The following is a 19,819-nucleotide window of genomic DNA, read 5'->3' as shown; positions in this document are numbered from 1 at the left end:
TTCCAAGGTGACGAAAGCAACAACATAACAATAAGAAACACATATAAATAATTTCTTTTTAAAAAATGTTTCCTCTGGCTTGCCCAGGTAGCACAGTAGGTTGACTGTCCGACTCTTGATTTTGTGTCAGATTCTGAACCTGGTTGTGGGATCCAGCCCTGCATTGGGTGCCACGCTGAGTGTGAAGCCTGCTTGGTATTCCTTTTCTTTCTCCCTCTGCCCCTTTCCCCTGCTCTCTGTCTCTCAAATATAAATAAATAAATAAATAAATAAATATTTCCTCACAGATAATGTTATTATTCTTTTTGTATGCAGAAGGTTTTGTGTGTCAATATGGGGATGTCTACTTCTTTTTCATGTGAAAAACATAACATAAAAATTCTGCAAATAATACATAAAGTAAGTCTATCACTGGCATAGAACCCTTCAGCTATTTCTTAGCTGGAAATGAAACATATCATTGATGTTTCTATACAACATATTTTGAATGATTCAGACATCATTTATAAATAGCTACTGAAGGGTGCCTGGGTGACTCAGTCAGTTGAGCATCCAACTCTTGATTTCGGCTTAGGTCATGATCTCAGAGTTTCATAAGTTGGAGCCCTGCGTGGGGCTCTGCATTGACAGTACGGAGCCTGCATGGGATTCTCTTTCTGCCCCTCCCCTGCTCCTGCACTCTCTATCTCTCTAAAAATAAATACACTTTAAAGAAAGAAAGAAAGAAAGAAAGAAAGAAAGAAAGAAAGAAAGAAAGAAAGAAAGACATAAATAAATAGCTACTGATGATATACAGTAGAAAACTACTTCGAATTTTGAATTTGGATCTTTTCCTGAGCTGGCGATATGTGGTACGATCCTCTCGTGAGGCTGAGTAGGGGCAGTGAGGTGCATTTCCCACCAAGGGCAAACAACCAACACACTTACACTCTGTGCCCATATAAACACTCTGTTTTTCATATTTTACATATGAAAATACAAAGATCAGAGCAGTTAGGTGACTTACATAAGATCACACAGGTAGTAGTTGTTGAGAAGGAGAGTCCCAGGCAAAGCTGAGTCCCTGGCTGAGTTCAAAGCATTCCTTAGGACAAAACTTGATGATAAGCCCCTGTCTCTGGACATCCTGGCTCCTGCTTCCTCTAAGACCTTCTGGGGAAAGCGAGCCATGGACCACAAAAAGATAGAGCATTTCTCTTGCAGTGTGATTTTCATCATGGCCATTTCCAAAGCATTTGAACTGGAATTAGTTGCTGCATTGAGCCACCGTGAACTTGCATGTCCCTCCAGGGAGACCCCAGCCTTAAGAGATGACTGCAATTGGTCCCAGGAGGAGCCTTCCATTTATCATTGGTCTTTCCAATTTGTGCTGTCCATAGGAATCCAGGACAGTAAAGAGCTAAATAAAACCTGCTGTCTGAATGGGGGAACCTACATGCTGGGGTCTTTCTTTGCCTGCCCCCCTCCTTCTATGGCTGGAACTGTGAGCATGATTCACACAAAGACAACTGTGAGTCTGTGCCCCCATGACACCTGGCTCTCCAAGAGACGTTCCATGTGTAAATGCTGGTGCGGCCAACTTCACTGCTTTCCTCAGACATTTCTACCAGGGTGTGAGGCCCATGTGATGGATGAGCACTTCCTGGTTTCCAGGACTCCAGAATTAATAAGCATCTTTGGGCACCACTTTTTTGCTAGCTGGCATCTGCCTTGCTATACAAAGTTACTGTTGGGGCGCCTGGGTGGCTCAGTCGGTTAAGCGTCCGACTTCAGCTCAGGTTGTGATCTTGCATTTTATAAGTTTGAGCCCTGAGTCAGGCTCTGTGCTGACAGCTCAGAGCCTGGAGTCTGCTTCAGATTCTGTGTCTCCCTCTATCTCTGCCCCACCCCTGCTTGTGCTCTGTCTGTCTCTCAAAAATAAACATAAAAATTTTTTTTAAATTCAAAGTTACTGTTAAAGGACACTTGCATATGCAATATTTGTCATACAATTTCATAACCTGTAAAGGCTGTCACTCCAATTCCCTAACTGGGAGATAATCATTTGTTAGTTGCCTCGAAATAGTGGACAGATTTTCATCATGGTCCCTAACATTTCCCTAACATTTCTTAAAGTACAAACTACTTTCCTCTGCCCTGCCCTCTCCAAAAAACTTAAAAAAAAAAAAAACCAGCCATATCTACATTGTGACCAAGTTCTATGTTTCTTAATACATGTATCTCTACCAAGGGTTTTTTCTTCTTATTTTCCTTTAAACAATTGAACTCTATCTTCAGATCATTAAAGGCTGCTCCTAACATGGAATTGAGGCTAAAGCTTTGGGTAGAGAGTTGATCAAAATCAATCAAGAACTCATCTTTAAAAGGAAAGGAAAGGAAGCCTCTGTAAAGTGAGCAGATGAGAGGTCAGGGGGCAGATATTAGAGGTGGGGGACAGGACACTGAAGTATTGGAAGTGCGCATGTGTACCAGGGATGCTAGAAAAGAGGAAGCAAATGGGAAAGAAATTGGGCAAACCAAAATGGATTACCTGGTTGACGATTAGATGGGTCTGAGAAGCAAATTAAAAAGCTAAGTTGGAAGGCAAGTTTCTATCATCTATAGAAAGCTATAGAAGACAAGGACACCCCTTTCTTCTCAATGCGTGGCAAAGAGATTGAAGTGTCTTTGGAAAAAAAAAATTCTATCTAAATTTCCCCAACAAGGGAGCTTAATAAATTATGTTTTCTCCATACCTTGCAAGTATTTTAACTGTTGTAAAAGAAAGAACACTCACAGCACATTTGGTTGTAAACCAAGTGATATAACTATGTATTGTAAAACCCATTGTTTAAATACATCGTGCATGTAAATATGCCCAGTAAAACTGGAAAACATTTTGAAAAAAAAATTTTTAAAAATCACACAGCTGGTAAATGATACAGTTGGGATTTAGCCTGAGGTGATTTTGGATCTCACACTCTTGTGCTTCTCACTGCCTCACCCAAGTGTGATGCGGCCCCCTCCACTGGAGGGTATCTTTCCTCTCTCTCCAACAATGTTGTAGTCATTCTGTCAATATCCATCTTTCTGGTTCTCTTTTCCATGTATCCATTGGTGATAACTGTCTTCTTCTGACTGACATATCCTTTCTCCAGCCATATCAACACTCGTAATCAGCTACGGTGAAGTCTGCACCCCAGAGCCACTCCCTTCTCTCTAAGTTAGGTATTTGTAGTCTGCAACTTTGGATTCCTATTTTGGAATTTTGCTACTAGAAGATGTTTGTTCTTCATCCCCAGGTTCTTAGGTTTACTTCCCCCCCGTGCTTCCTCCACAGAAAAGTAACACTAGAGACAGTTTGGGAGGTGGAACAAAAATGAACATTCTGTGTAGTCAGTAAAAAAATGAGGCAAAGACAAGAGCTTCAGGCTTTAATGAAAAGAGAGAAAATGAGAAATGAATTAATAAAAATTGGGGGCCTTATATAGGTACTCACTTAGCAAGTAAATCAATCAACAGACATGACCCAAGGTTGCCCTTGGCAGCAGAGCTATAAAGATGAATTGAGGGAGCTTGCAAGCGTGTAGGGGGAACAATCACGTAGATATGATCATACTGCTGTGTGGTCAATGCTCGGAGAGAAGGGTGTACATAGTGCAAATGGCATGCAGGGCGCCAACTCCAATAGTTTTAAAAATTAAGAGTGGGGACTGAAAATTGACCGAGATGACACCATATGTTTGTATAGTACTTTATAGTTTTAAAGTGTGTTTGCATGCATTATTTGTTTGCTCTTCCTCAAGCACTTAGAGATAGAACAGATTATCTCTAATAAATGAAGAAACATAAGAGACTTGCCCCATCTCTTGTTCCTAGGTCCACGCCTTCTGTTTCCCATGACACCATCTTCCCTTTATGGCATTTAAATGTGACGCCACTGGTGCTAATTAGAAAATGGGAGAACCTAGGTTGTTGTTTTATTTTCCTTTTTAAAAAAGAATAAATATTAAATTGGTTTGGACATGAACACTTCTTAACATTTTCCATAATGCCTGCACAGTGCTTATGACAAAATTGCAGCCTGACTAGCGGAGTGATCTTGCTGATATTGAATGCGGATGAAAAAGCCTCTGCCAGTCAAAGCCTAATGTGTCTAAGGGATAGAATTTGTCTTTCCTTTGAAATTTTAAGGAATCTTTTTCATGGTTAAAGGTTAAAGCTTGTCTCATTGGTTTCCTTTAAAAATATGTTTTCTAACTTGGGCTCTGTGTGTTATTATAACAAATAAAAACATTGGGAAAAGCTCTGGATGTGCTTTTTCCTTTAGATAAGTGTTATGCTACTAGACCATATGACATCATACTTGGCTCTAATGTTTGGAAACCAGACAGTATAAAAGATGGCAAGTTCTAGTAGCCATGTCATAACAGGGGATGAAATATAAAACAAGACTGACAAGAAGTTTGAGGAAACTGACTATTTTTTAAATTGTGCATTTATCATGACAGTTTTGGGGTTAATCTCTGGAACCAGCACAAGGGTGAATGAGGTAATAGTTGCACATGTTATGGATAAGATAACCAAAGGGGGGAAAAGCCCATTTCCAGGCTAATGTGCAGCTAAGATTATGTGCCTGATGGCTGGAAACTGTTGTGTGGTTAGGATAATACACTGTTCAAAAAAAAAAAACGATGGTGATGGAATGGTGAGCAATCACATTGGATCTGAAGCTTTCTGAATGGGGGCAGGAAACAGAGTAGGCTGGAACACAGCAAGAGAAAGATTTGGGAAGCAAGAAAATAGGAGGTAAACTGCAAGACCCCCTCCCAGAAATGACATTATAAGGGTTGGTAATTAAAACTTCACTGAAAAGTGAAATCTAATGATAAAACCAGCTTAATGCTGTTCACGTGTACATTAGGGTAGGAGAGGAGATTGCAACATTGATTCCCATTCCTGACTACCCAGATGTTATTCCCATCACAGAAATGTTCAGAGGTCTTGTTTGGACCCACTTTGTTTTATTCCGTGGCTTTGAGGAAGGGGAAAGAAAGCACTGCAAAGGACGTGTTGACTGAAATGCACCATTAATTTCATGTCTCTTTTGTAAAAAGCACTTTTAAAGTGTGCCAAGATATTTTAAGTGTTTCAACAACATGCTTTTGTGACAATAGAGAAATGAGGGTGCACTTTCATGGTATCAATAAAAATATCTTAGTAATTTACGGAGTTGGACTAAACTCTAAACTGGGTCACAGGGAAGCTCCTTCAGTGTGAACAGAGATAGCAGCAACCTCTATTTTGTTCCCGAGCCACTGAGATCAGCGTAAACATGCTCTCTGATTGCTTCTGCAATCTGAAGTCTTGGTTGCCAGGGGGCTTGAGTTTCTGGAGGGCCTCCATTTTTGGAACTCTCTTCTTTTCCCTCCCCAACAGACCCCAAATTTACAAGCTTTGAGGTCTTAGAAGGAAAGCAAAAAAAGGCATATTTGTTTCTTTCTTAACTGGTGTAGGTTTCCAGATGGTATTAGAAGCTATGACTGGCTGAGAAGAAACATTTGTTTGTGTCTCAGTCTTGTCCTTGGGTCCACAAATTTGGCAAATGGCTCACTTTGAATATCTAAGCAAATAAACAAAGCATTTTCAGTATTTGCTGACACTCATTATCCTATCCTCAAACTTTGCCAGATGCAAACACCAAAGGCCAGTATCTCTAATCGGAATCTCTTTAGAAAATTGCACCAGTGGGAACTCCATGTCTGATTCTTTGTATTCATATATCTGTGGACATGGGATTCTACTGGTTGCTTGCTGATGAGTTAAGTTGCATATGTCTTGTTGACTGAATCCTGCAATGTCATGCCAGTGCGGCACTTTCACATGAATGTCACATTACTTGAAAGTTTCTACAATTCCAGTCATGGTGGGAGGCAGTCTAATAGACAAAGATGTTTTTGAGAGAAAAATATCCACAATATTATGGAGGTATTGAGGAATGCACGTACCACTTTTCAAGTCTGTTGCTGCAAGAGAAATAATGAAGGAAGCAATGAGGCTTGATGGAAAGAGATAAACATGGCCTTCAAGGTCCACGGGTGTATGGCTTCAAATTCTGGCTCTGCCATTTCCTTACCTAGAGCACACTCTACGTCTCAGAACCTAGGTTTCCTTATCTGAAAGTGGGAAACCAACAGGCTTCACAGAGATGTTATGAACAGTAAACAGGTTAATACATGAAAAGTGCCCAGCACTGGGCCTGATATATGAAAGATGCTCAGCAAACACTGGTTCCTTCCTCCAAATAAGCAATAAAAGATCCACAGCTGGGGGTATAAGGAAACCTCTGCCGATGGCCTTGGAGAGGAGTATTATAGGATGCATAGAATTTCAGTCTACGTGGTATGAGAAGCACTGTAGAGGAAGGAAGACGGAATAGTGTTAAGGAAGGAAGTGATTTGGGGAATAGTATGCATTTCCACTTGATTAACTAATGAGGGAGCTCTGTGTAGGGATGAGGCCAAGGAAGGCCTCCAAATGCAATGCTAGGAATTATCATAAAATTCTGAGAGCAAGAAGTATCAATGAGATAATTAGGGGGCACTGTATAATTGGAGCCATTCCAAAGGAACATTCATCTGGCAGCAATATATTCGTTGGATTACAGTGGGGAGGGACAGAGGCAAGGAGACTGGTTAGGACAATTGCAGAGTAGTAGCAAAGAGAAGTAATGAAGAGAAGTGATGAAGGTGGACACCGGTGTGGACCAAGAAAGGGAGGAAAAGGGCATGCAGGTGTGAGATGAGCGAAAAAGGAAATGGCATTGCTCCTTTAACTCCTGCCTAGAAAACACCCTTTCTACTCACTCTGTGTCTCTCTGTATTTTTCAGGACAGAATCTGGTTTGTTTTCAGGTTCCCCTCTCTGACTGTCAGGTCGGGAGTGTGCTGAGAACTGCATTTTGCTCATCTTGGTTATTTCTAGACTCTACCACAGAGTCTGAGAATATAGTTAGCCCTTGCAAAGAGTTTGTTTAGTGCAGGAACAAATGTTGAATAGATGTGGAAGAGAGACAAAAAAAAAAAATGGAATGGCAAGGGGAAAATAAAAAGAAAGGAGAGTAAAAGATAAGTGCTAAATTGAGGGGAAGGAAGTAAAAAGAAAGATGAGTGGGATGTTTTGGAACAGCTTGAGTTCATTCACAACCAGGACGTGGAATTGCAGCCATTAAAAATTAGATTAACACTTCCCTTCTTTTTTTCCTTTACGCTGAAGCCTTCACCCCATGCACTGCCCTTAATAAATAATACTTGATGAAGATGGTGATGATGTGTCCTCTTCATGTTAATCCAGGCAGTTCTCAGTTTATGAATGGGTTGGGTTCCAAATGTCTGTTGTAAGTCAGTTGTTTGGCCGTTGGAATGTATTTTTCCTTTGAGACAGTCAGCATAACAGTTAGCGGTTAAATTCTGCTTCACAACAGGCTATTTAATCCACAAAGTGTCGGAATTACAGTGCAAATGCACTGCAGAGTAGTAACTCCTTTTAGGCATATTACATACTCCTTGATGGTTTGCAAAGTGCTTTTGCATACGTTACAAAAATGGATTCTCTCTGCCTAATATTTTTTCCATGGAAAAATGTGTTCCAAGTTTTAAATGAGGAGGCCAGGAACACATCCTCCACCCACTCTGGTCTCCATGAAATGACTTGGCTTCCACAGACAGGCTCCCACACTGTCCTTCCCAGAGGCGCCCGCTCCAGGGGAGACCCTGAGACAGGGAGGTAGAGAGGGTATATGTCAGCACAAGAGGGCCCATGATGAGCATCGCCATCCCTGGCTTTCTAGTCAGAAGAACCAGTCTGTAGCTGGAACGTTCCACTCACCAGCTGGTAACCTTGTGTGAGTGTTCAGTTTCTCCTTATATAGAGTGGGGATAGTGATGCCTACCTCATGGGGCTTTGTGATGACTAAAATGTGATAATGAATGAAGGAGCACACAGCAGACACTCAAAAATGTTCTCTGGACCCCCCCTCCCCACATGCCCACCACCACCAAACTCTGAAGCAAAATGAGTAAAAAGGGGCTCCTTCTGGGTCTATAGAGCAAGGGTTAGGAGCTAAGAGGCTCTTGTGGGGTGTTGCCCTGATGAGTAACCAGTTCCCGAAAGGGGAGCAGTGAGGACTCAAGGGTGGTAATTGTCCCAGACACTAGTGGCAGCTGTGACAGCCATTTCTGCATCAATATTGTGTGGAGCTCTTTTAGAAGGGGAACCAGCTCGGGACACCTGGGTGACTCAGTCGATTAAGCATCGGACATAGGCTCAGGTCATAATCTCAAGATTTGTGGGTTTGAGCCCTGCATTGGGCTCTGTGCTAACAGTGTGGAGTTAGCTTGCTTGGGATTCTCACTCCCTTTCTCTCTCTGTCCCTCCCCCACTTGCACTCTCTTTCTCTCTCAAAATAAATAAACTTGAAAAGGAAAAAAAAAAAGGAAGGGGACCCAGCTCTGAGCTGGGTAGTATCCCTGTCACTGATATACCCCCGAATCTTCAGTCACTTAACACTGTAGAAGTTTAGCACTGGTGGAAGAGGGAAACAAAAGTGCTACCGGAGGATGTGCATTGGAGATTGGGTCAGGCCTGGAAGGGGGCTCCCATCGCTTCTGCTCATAGAGCATTGGCTCACGTCATGTGACCATATGGGACTGCAAGGGAGTGGAAAGCGTAGCTTGTTACTTGTCCGGGAAGAAGAGGAAGTAGCTTTAGCGGTCAGCTAGCAGTCTTTGCAGCAGATGGGGGTAAGGGTGCTAAGTAGCTACTTGTTGGTACAAATTGTTTGCAAGTGACTAATTATAAGTAAACAAACAAGAACCACAGGACTGCAACTCAAGATAAACAAATGAGTCAAGCTGAATGAGCACTAGAGGATTTCCAGTAAGATAATGGCCTCAGCACTTTGGGGTAAACCTTGACATGTGCTCTAGTTTTCCTTCTTTGGCAGAAATAAAAGAGATTAAACAGATCAATATTAAACAGTTTTCAAAGTAAATTAAAACATAAAGATAATGATCGTTTAAAATGCCTCTACCAAGAAACTGTTTAAAATAATGCCACACTCAGTAATATAATTTAAGGTCAGGTATTTTAATGTATTGGCTCTGTGTGAAGACACAAATAGTCACTTTTCTTGGCATGGAATTCAGTGTATCACAGGCAGTGAGAGTTGCAAATTATGTTCCTTTGTCCCTTTTTGCCTGGGTTTGTAAAATGATATTCTTTTCTAGAATAAAAGTTGCTCAAAAACCAACTTAAAATTCCATCTAAATGCATCTCATTAAAAGTTCGGAAGCATTTCTTTTGTTGCATTGATCTAAATACTGGTTTGAAAGCCAATGACTAAAGAGCAGTAACTTCTTATTCCCAAAGAACAGGGAATGAGGCCGTTGAGGGAGGGAAAATAGCTCTATGTTATAACCTAAGACATTGCAGTTACCCTGCAAACACGGGATCACTTGGGGCATTTCTCAACTTGGGAAGCATTTGGCTATTGGAGTGACTCTCACTCTTGGCTTCTTGGTAGAATCACCTGGGGAACTTTGAAACATTCTGATGCTCAGGTCATACCCTAGACCAATTAATCTCAGGAAGTAGGACCCAGGCACCAGCATGTTTTAAAGCTCCCTGGGTGACTCCAATTCACAGCACAGTTTGGGAAGCGCTGGTCTATTAGATAGGATCACCTGCTATATGAAAACAGCAAGTTCTAGTTAATCAGCTCAGATTTAATCATTTAAATCACATGCCAGACACCGTGCTTGGTCTTGGGGGCTAAGACATGGGTTCTGGCTTCAACTGTGTCATTGTTCTGGGAGAGAGGCTAAGCTTAGCAGGGCTGGAGGATGGGGGGGTAGGGGGCGGTGGTGAAGGGCCATAGACTGGGGGTAAAATTGGTTCAAATGTGCATCAGTGAAAGGAAGAGAAGATCATAGCAAATATCTGATAATAGTCATGCTTCGTAGCTGAAGAAACTGGAACATACATTTAGAAGGACTCATTAGAGGAAAATTTTATCTTAGGAGGGGATTAGAAGCTAGGACACCATTCTTGTGGATAGCACACCATTACTTTTGCTTATCTACTCCAGGCTCTCCTAAGGATTTAAAAACAAATAAACAAACAAAACAAAACAAAACAAAAACCCAAAACCAAATCAAGAAGCCTTTTTATAAAATTGCTTAAAAAGAATAATACACTTCTAGATAAAATTTACATAATATAATTTGTTTAAAATACACTGTAAAAAAGAACACTAACTTGTAAAAGACATAGTTTTCTCTTAAATGGTTAGAATTGAAGAGCTTTTGCCAGGCAGCAGGACAAAATTTTATTGTATAGGCCAATGCAGCATTCTGATAGGGTTTTATTCTATAATATTCCAAAGATAATAAGATACCTGATAAATGATAAGCCATGGGTTCTTTTTATTTTTATGTTTTCATTTTATGTTTATTTCATGGGGTGGGCTACTCTACACCTTTCCCCAGGTAGGATCTGTAATTGCACTTGTTCTTGTTATTAGATGAGTAGGTGTCTGGAAAGGGGTGGGTATTGAGCCCCAGGTCTGCTCAGGATCCCTGGGACTGTGTTTTCTTGTCTGTGAAATGGTGATAGTAAATGGTTGAAAAGCTAGAGTATTATTATTAATTATTATTAATAGAGTGTTATTAACTCTAACAAATGTGAAAGGACCATACACAGGTTTTCATACTCATTAAGTGAATGCTAGTAGGTGCATGGGTAGTGGGAACGTGTTTCTTCTCTGAAGTGCATTTAGAATATCTACTTGATATTATGTGCTAGTTCCCCTTAATGAACTTTGCTCATTCCTTTCTCCATGATCTGGAAGTAGTCGTGGTAATGTCCAATAAAACTGAAATGACAGAGTTCTACAGAGTTCCTACAGTATTGATGGGGGTGGGATATCTAGGTATTAGTGAACAAAGCTAAATCAGGAAAGAATATAACAGTAATTTAGCAACAATTTTACATATCTCACAATAATTTAAAGCATAACACAATTTGTAGTACAGTTTCTAGAACATAACTGGATTCTCAAGTGCTGTCAAGACTACCATGAAATCAAAAGTTCATTCTATAATTCAATATTTTTAACAAAATCCACTTATCTTGATGATGTATAGATTAGTTAATAATAACTTTAAAAGGCAATTCTTTCTAGGTTCTGGGAATAACAGGTAAGCATAATTTGTGTATGAATTCTCTGTGATTTGACTCATAGAATAACAGACCTTTCAGTCTGATGCTGGTGTTTTAAATTTAAACATCAAGTCAGTTTACACATCTGGCCTTACTTGGTGGTTTTCTAACTTGCCAATGTTATATCTTAAATGTACTTATATTAATCATAGTTCAAAATAGCCACATCATTAAATAATAATTTTTTGAAAATATATGTTCTTAGAAATGGGACATACACCCGCTTCAGTTTTTGTTGTCAAATCACCGGCTGAGAAGGGGGTAGGGAGGAAAAGAATGCCAGATCTGCATTTCAGGCCATCAGCTAACTCCCAGAGTTGTTTCATGTGAGTCTCGATTTGGTTGCCAAAGGAAAGATGGAGACGCATGTGGCCGCACTGTCATACTCCCCTGCCAGCTGCAAACCTCATCACAGTTCCTGTGAAGTACATTTCCACAGATCAGGTTTCTGCCAGGGAAGACTTTAACAATCTCCTACTCCACTTTCAACCAACAACAATTAGTATTAGCAAATGGTTCAGGCCACTGCCTGGGATTACATATGATTTCTATTCAAAAAAAGACAAACTTTTACTCAAACCAGACCCACATGCTGAACACTTGAGCTCCCCTCTTAGATATAATAAAATTGAGACAGTTTCTATCTTTCATTTAAATAAAAAATCACTCTCACATTTGAAATCAAGTTGGCTGTCTTCCCTTGCTGGGTTAGCCATCTGGTAAGAGGGACTTTTGGAGGACTTATGTTCAGGCCAGGCGTTTAGGGGGAAAAAAATCATTATCCTTTTGTCCTTTTGTGCCTTACTCTTTTAATGTGGTCAAACTTTTTTTAAAGGTTTTCACAGCAGGGTTTTTTTTCCCCCTCTTTCAGATAACACATATGGCAAATAAGTTAAAATCTTAATACATTTTACAGTCAAAATTTGCTTTTTCAGAGTTGCGGATCAGAAAAGCACAAGCCTGATTGAGGTCACTAAGGCTCAGTGTAAAACAATAGAGATTCAAAGCATTCACTTACTCCATGTCTGTGGTTCTTTTAACACAGCTACATTATTTTTCAGGGTAAGGTATTTTTCAGGTAAGGTCAGTTTTTCCTTGCCGTGTGTTTCAAAGGCTTAGGATTTCCCCAAATAGATGATAACCCTAGCATGTCCAGGCATTTTACTGTTCTTCTCAGTTAAGTTCTTAAAAAAAAACCAAAAACCAAAAAACAAAAACAGGTCTTGATGGCTGCTATCTATCCAGTTACTCTTCTGGCGTTTTCTGCCTGAGTAGAGTCTGATTATATCAAACAGGAAATCTGTCCAGGACAACCACCTCATAGGAACCATTGTTCCTATTACATTTCTGGACTTTAGAAAATCATAGATAATTCAAAGTTACAAGTTTCCTGGAATTGAAGGTTGCTAAAGAGCTCATTCCTGTCTTACAGATGAGGTAATTAAATATCAAATAAATAAGATGATTTTTTATAAGCCCACCCAATCCAGAGTGGAGGGGGGCCTAGAACGTAAATACACCTTCTGCCTTTTATAACTTTACTCATTTTCCCACATCAAAATACAGATGCATTGCATCTTTGAATAGATTTTTTTTATGATAGTGACAATTTGCGTGCATTTTCATAAAGTGTTCATCATGAAACTGTGCAGATCTCAATTAGGAACCTAATTTGCTTCTTGCAAGTCATGAAACAAATAAATGTGGATATGAAACATAATCTTTATACCTGGTACCCTAGGGTCATGGGGAATATTTTATTTTGCTCCTTTGTTATTTCTAAAGAAAACATCCTGGTACATTTAAACATTTTCAGATTAAAATCTTAAAATCAGTCAGTTTGATACTCGTTTTCTCAAGGGGAAGGAAGGAGAAAAAAATCAGCGGTGAAGTCGATGGCACGGAAAACCTATAAAATGGCTTTTAATTAAAATGTCATTTTGGCCAGGCTGAACTAAATTTCCCGAGATCTTCTTCTTTGTATGACATAGGCCGCAGGGGAGATGCTTGAGAGATTTGGAAGTGGAAAGGAAGCTATTTTGTAGCACACACACACGTGATTGCTGATCTGCTGACTCACCTTGACATGAAGCAGTAGCTGGGTCTGTAACTGCTCTGCCTCCCCCGGTCTTCCATCAGCTTCTCTGTCTCCTGAGCCTGGCCTGTGTGTTTAGCTCTGTGACTGAGGGGTTTCTGTAGGACCTTGGATCCGTTTACTGTTGACTGTAACATGTTACCACAAGCATAGTCACGTAAAATAATTTCTTGCAGTTCGATACGTTAGATGTCTGACCCTGCATCTCACTGGAATAAAGATCTTTTTAAAAATCCTGTGTTTGTTCTGATAGGGAAAAGAAGTTTGCATAATTGAATTTCATGATGGTAGTATTGTTTCTGCCAAAGCTGGGAAAAAGTAAATGGTGGGGAAATTTTTAAGTAAATCTTTTTTTCCCATTATTTTTTTCTTTAAAACCCAGGATGCAATATGAGAATATTGCAATATTATGAGATTAAACACCTGGAATATAAAAGCATTTATGTTAATAATAGGCAAATTAGTATATTATATTATATTATATATTATATCATATTATTATATTATAATAATAATAGGCAAAATAGTAAATAGATAATCCTGGGAAATCAAATCGAACAAGTTGGGGTCTGGGAGTAGTTACTCTTTTTCATTAAACAATGACATTCTTCATGAAAGAGGTAGGGTTTGAGATTCTTTTGTAATGAGGGGCGCCTGGGTAGCTCAGTCTGTTAAATGTCCAACTTCAGCTCATTTCGTGATCTCATGGTTCGTGGGTTCAAGCCCTGCATCGGGCTCTGTGCTGACTGCTCGGAGCCTGCTTTGGATTCTGTGTGTGTGTCTCTCTCTCTCTGCCCCTCCCCCACTCATGCTCTGTCTCTGTCTTTAAAAAATAAACATTAAAAACGATTTAAGATTCTTCTCAATGAATGAAGACAAAAAATTGTTTCTGGCAGCAAGCTCTTTTTCTCTAATGTATTGCCAATCCACTAGGAACAGCTAGATTTTTTTCCTGTCCCCATTTTACCTGCTCGTCTGAATGTGAGTAGAAAGTGAATGCAGTTATGCAAGTGCAATCAAATCACGTAGGTAGTTTCGAAAATATAGTAGTGTAGGTATAGTCACAGAACTCCCATGTATAATTGGCAGAGACAAGTCCTCCGCATAGAATCTTGCAGAGAAACATTGGTACTTACTCAGAATCACCTGGAAATTTAACCGTCTGTAAAAATTTTGAAACTTCGTGGATACCCACGAATCCAATACACATTGGAAAAGAGCATGTCCAATTTATCTTTTTGTCTAACTTCATTCAAAACTGTTGCATTTGTTGATCAGCTGGTGTGCTGATGCAGATCCCAAAAGAACATTGCTTCCTCCGAGAACACTTATTTAACCACCCACATCCTGGCCCGCGGCCCACTGGCACACTCGCCCCCTTTGTGAATCAGGACTAGAGTGTAAACTCAATCTGCTACACACACAATGGCACATTCCTGGTGCTGGGCTGTCTAGACCATTTCCTTCACACAGTGGCTCAAGGGTCTTTTTACAGAGCAATTACTGGAATGTTAAATTGCGGGTAGTGGCTTCTTCAACACATTCCTAACCCGGTTCAGACAGTGGCGTTTTAAGTGGCCTTCTTCCACAGATTAGTATGGTCATTAACGTGCCTCTTCACATTAGCTCTAAAAGTGAGTTTTCTGGCAGCTGAAGCTCTTTACCTCTCACCTGTTCTTTCCCTAGAAATGGAGAGGATGTTGTCTCTGCTCCTTGCTTTTTTGGTGGTTGTTTTTCTGGACTGAGATATAAGTATTCAGGGAAAAATAGAATATTCAAAGCACGTGCCAGATACCTAGATACTCCAGCTCACATGTGAGTTTTGAACTAGTTTGAGGAAATCCAAGGGTTTGAAAGGATAAGTAATGTCTCTGAATTCCTGAAACTATGTCCACGGCCCCACATTTATTAGCCAGCCTAATTCGTTTCCATTTGCCTCATTTTCTCATCTCAAAAAAAAAGCTCCTGACCAATAACAATAACAAAATAGGTGTTAAGAGTGAGGCTAAAGAGATCAGAACAGAGGAAATACACTCTGTACGTGTTAGATATTATGTAAGGTGCAAAATAATACATATTTCTTAGAGCTAGAAACTATGGATCACTTTATGTTTGGTTTAGGAAAGCCTATGTTCTCTTAGTTTTGATAAAAATGTCGTCCTACATTTTCTTCTATTGTTTTTATTTCTTTTGCTTTGTTTGTTAACCCAGCTGTAACATATTCTTGGGCATCTCTTAAGATAGGCATCATATCCAATTGTCTCAACATCATTCATTGAATCCTCTTGTAGTTAATTTAAAAGATACTTTTACCACATTCTAATTCCCCCCTAAATAACTGGATTTGTTTCTGGTGCATTGACTTTGCCAATACCATAATGTTTTAATTATCGTAGCTTTCTATTGTGTTTTCATATTTTGTATATCAAATAAAAAACCTCTTGTCTATTCTTTTAGAGATGAGCTTTAGAATCAACTTATCTTATCTGTTAAGGAATCCCATTTAGGTTCTGGTTAAGATTATGTTGAATTTATAGATGTATCTGGACCAATTGGAAATTTCATGTTATTGAATCTTCCCGTGTAAGAACATAGTCTACTTAGGTGTAGACTACATTTAGAGGAAAAACAAAAAAATAAAACACCTCCACAATGCTTGAAATTGGCCAAACCACATGTCCCTTTTGTGACTTTTTCTAGGAGAGGTCAACTTATTAAATGTATTAGTTTTTAAAATTTTTTAAAAATAAGATGATTGCTTTGGCCACTTGAGTGTATAATCTCAGTCCTTTTGTATCACAGAATACTACTCAATAACTAGTTGTGACTAGATGGGAAGAATTAAGTATTATTTCCAGACCTGTCAGCTTCTACCTCCAGTTTTACAACATCTCTCCTTGTGGTCAGTAGGGGGTGCTCCTGCAGCAACATGCCCTGTTTCAATGCCACTGAATCCTAACGAATTTCAAACCTTAGGAAGTATTGGTTTATAAATTATCAAGTGCAGTTCTCACACATTCTAACAGACTCACATCTGTGGGCATTTTATGTAGAAGACAAGTAATGGGAGAAGGTGAGATCTTCAAAGTGTCTTGTAATCGAAGAAGGCCTGTATTATATAAGCACAGAAGGCAGAAAGGGATTATAACAACTTGTGTTTGGGCTAACGAGTGGAGCCTCTGCTTTTAGAGGCTGTTCTTTGGAGCCCTGGTGCCAGCAGACTGCTTTGTGAGCTGTCAGTTTCCTGATCTTAGTCCTTTAAGGGCAACATTTTTTAAGTGGTGCTTTAAATAGGGGAGACCAGCTCAGGAGAGCAATGAGCTGGAGCTATGGAAGGAAATGGGTCTGGTTGCAGACAATCCTATGGGAAAATTTTTGATTCTATCTACCAGCTTTGGAACAGTTCCCCTCACTGTTGATGGTGCTGATGTTGAAACAAGCGTGTCACTCTCCACTTCCCCTACCAATGAGCCCAATGCTTCTTCCTTGTGTTCCCAAACCATTCAGAGTTTATTTCTGTTTTGCAAATATCACATTTGGTGATATTTACCTGTGTGTTTGTTTATGTCCCCTTGTCAAGCAACATGAAGGCAGGATCACACTATGTTGTCTAGCATAGTGTTTGGTATACTGTAGACAGTCAATAATTATTCGTTCAATGGATGATAGAAGGAAAGGAGGGCAAGTAGAAAAAAAGGGAAAAAAAGGTGTCATGGAGTAGTAAATTAATATTAGAGGGTGGGGCACCTGGGTGGCTCAGTTGGTTGAGTGTCCAATGTCAGTCCAGGTCATGATCTCGCGGTTCGTGAGTTCAAGCCCCACGTGGGCTCTCTGCTGTCATCCTGTCAGCACAGATCCTGCTTCAGATCCTCTGTCCCCCTCTCTCTGCCCCTCCCCCACTTGCACTCTCCCAAAAATAAATGAATATTAAAAAAAAATTAGAGGGTAAGTGAATTTTTAAACTGATACAGAATCTGGTAATAACAACAGTAAAAAAATTCACACAGAACATTGCTGGGTATAATCCAATACAAATGATAGCAACAAAAAGCAATTTGGTTCTTTTTTAAAATATATTTTTAAAGTTTATTTGTTTATTTTGAGAGAGAGAGAGAGAGAATGCAAGTGGGCCAAGGGCAGGGAGAGAGGGGGACAGAGGGTCCAAAGTGGGCTCCATGCTGACAGCAGAGAGCCCGACATGGGGCTCAGGCTCACAAACCATGAGATGATGACCCAAGCTGAAGTCAGACGCTCAACGGACTGAGCCACCCAGGTGCCCCAGAAAGCAATTTGTTTCTAATGAGGTTAGTAATAATATTTGCAATAGCAAACATGTAACATAACCATAAACCTCATTGTAAAGTGAAGAGACCCTTTGGTATTTATGTAGATTCCAAAGTTTAATTGCATAATGTAAAAGTGTTCTTATAATAGCAAGGTTCGGGAATGTAGAGTTTCATGTACAATTTTATTAAAATCATATATCCTACTGAAATTCAGATATCACAATGTTAACTCATAATTCCGGTTGTGACTCTTGCTTGAATAGATTTTTTTTCCACTACCTTCTCTCTCTCCCTCTCAATAATGCATCAGCTATCTATTCGTTGAGGAGGTTAGTTCAGGTATTTACATTCATGGGTCCTTGGGTTACCTTTTTCAATAATACTACTAACTTTTCTTATCTTCAAACAACCACAAATGAGGGTATTTCTAGAGTCATCATTCTTCTGGATAGGCTCATTATCCAATTATCTAGTCTATATGAATTTTTCTTAGAAAACCTAAAGTTAAACTGGGTGATATAAATGCTGTTTTGAGTAGAACGACTTTTTAAGGTGCTCCCACATAAAAGCTTTATGTTTAATAATTTGATAAAAATAATTGCATCATTTTTTCTGTATTCTGTTGATTGCATATATTTGCTTGAATAGACAGTTAAAACTATGAAAATCACTTGGACCAAAGGTTCATACTGACACTAACGTAACATATGCACTGTAGCCAAAACCCACAGTATTTTATTTTTAACATGGTAAGTACTTTAAAAAGTGGAGAGTATGATCAACATGATCATTGATTCTCCTAAGTACCCTTTGGGTCCATCTCACTTTGTTCATTTAGTGTTGATTAAGAAAATCACTGGGAAATTAAAGGAAGCTAATGAGGAAGCAAGCTCTGGGAGATTAAGTGATTTTCCTAAGGATTATAAATCTGAAGATAGGTCCCTTTTCTTCCTTTTGTTTTTAAACTACCGGCCCAAACACTCACTTTACATGGGATTATATATACTTTGTGAAAATTGTCATATGTTCTTGATATATGGTATCTCATTAATTTTATGTAATGTACTATTTACATTATTATTTATTATCTATGTTATTTGGTATAATATATTCAACTCAAACACAGCTATAATTGACTTTTTAGATATCTATAATGATGCAATGAATGGAAATTAGGAAGGCAAAGTGAATTTCACTTTTTAGAAAAATTTCATTGAATCAGATTTTTTTTTCCCTTGGAAGTTGCCTTGCGTAATTTCTTTATATATTTTGGATATTAACCCTTTACTGGATTTATCACTTGCAAATATCTTCTCCTGTTCAGTAGATTGCTCTTTTGTTTTATTGGTTTCCTTTGCTGTGTAAAAGCTTTTATTTTGGTGTAGCCCCAATAGTTTAATATTGCTTTTGGTTCTCTTGCCTCAGGAGACATATCTAGAAAAATGTTTCTATAGCCCATGTCAAAGAAATTACTGCCTATGTTTTCTTCTAGGAGTTTTATGGTTTCAGATCTCACGTTCCATTCAGTCTTTAATCCATTTTGAGTTTACTTTTGTGTATGGTGTTAAAAAGTAATCTAGTTTCAGATAAAAAAATTATATATATATATATATATATGTATATATATATATATATATATACATATATATATATATAATGGAATATTACTCAGCCATAAAAAATGGGATCTTGTCATTTGCAATAACATGGATAGATCTCGAGGGTAAAATGCTAAGTGGAATAAGTTAACCAGAGAAAGACCAATATCAGATGATTTCACTAATATGTGGAACCCAAAAAATAGAACTGTTATTTGCCAGAGAGGAGGGGGTGGTGAAAGGGGTGAAATAGATAAAGGGGATCGAGAGTATACTTATTGTGGTGGGCACTGAGTAATGTGTAGAATTGTTGAATAATTATATTTTGCACCTGAAACTAATATCACACTGTATGTTAATTATACTTCAATAAAAAAAATTTCAATGCTGCAAGTATTTTTGGAACATCTGCTCTGGAGGTACAACTTGCTCTATAGTCAGACTGCTAGGGTTCATTCTAACTGTTTCATGTAGAGTTGGGGTACCTCACATATGGGACTTAACCTCTATAAGCCTCAATCACCTTATCTGGAATATTCTTTAAGATAATTACAATCACTGCGTTTAAGGAGGCAGGAGGAT

General features: G+C 39.0%; 1 long non-coding RNA gene and 1 pseudogene across 1 annotated transcript; one reads left to right on the top strand and one right to left on the bottom strand.

The window, feature by feature from the left end:
* The first annotated feature begins 1,168 nt into the window (after positions 1 to 1,168).
* On the top strand, positions 1,169 to 3,908 carry LOC109263241 (putative teratocarcinoma-derived growth factor 3; annotated as a pseudogene).
* A 6,277-nt stretch (positions 3,909 to 10,185) lies between these two features.
* On the bottom strand, positions 10,186 to 13,922 carry LOC109263272 (uncharacterized). The gene is made up of 3 exons (XR_002078130.2): positions 13,339 to 13,922; positions 12,277 to 12,442; positions 10,186 to 11,676 (listed from the first exon to the last, which is right to left on the bottom strand). It is a non-coding gene; the product is annotated as an uncharacterized LOC109263272 (long non-coding RNA).
* Between the last annotated feature and the right edge of the window lie 5,897 nt (positions 13,923 to 19,819).

Source organism: Panthera pardus, unplaced genomic scaffold, assembly GCF_024362965.1.
Source record: "Panthera pardus isolate Hobbes unplaced genomic scaffold, ASM2436296v1 HiC_scaffold_17, whole genome shotgun sequence".
Taxonomy (NCBI): Eukaryota; Metazoa; Chordata; class Mammalia; order Carnivora; family Felidae; genus Panthera; species Panthera pardus.
The sequence above is the reverse complement of the archived record's forward strand: the minus strand, read 5'-3'. Positions and strand labels throughout refer to the sequence as shown.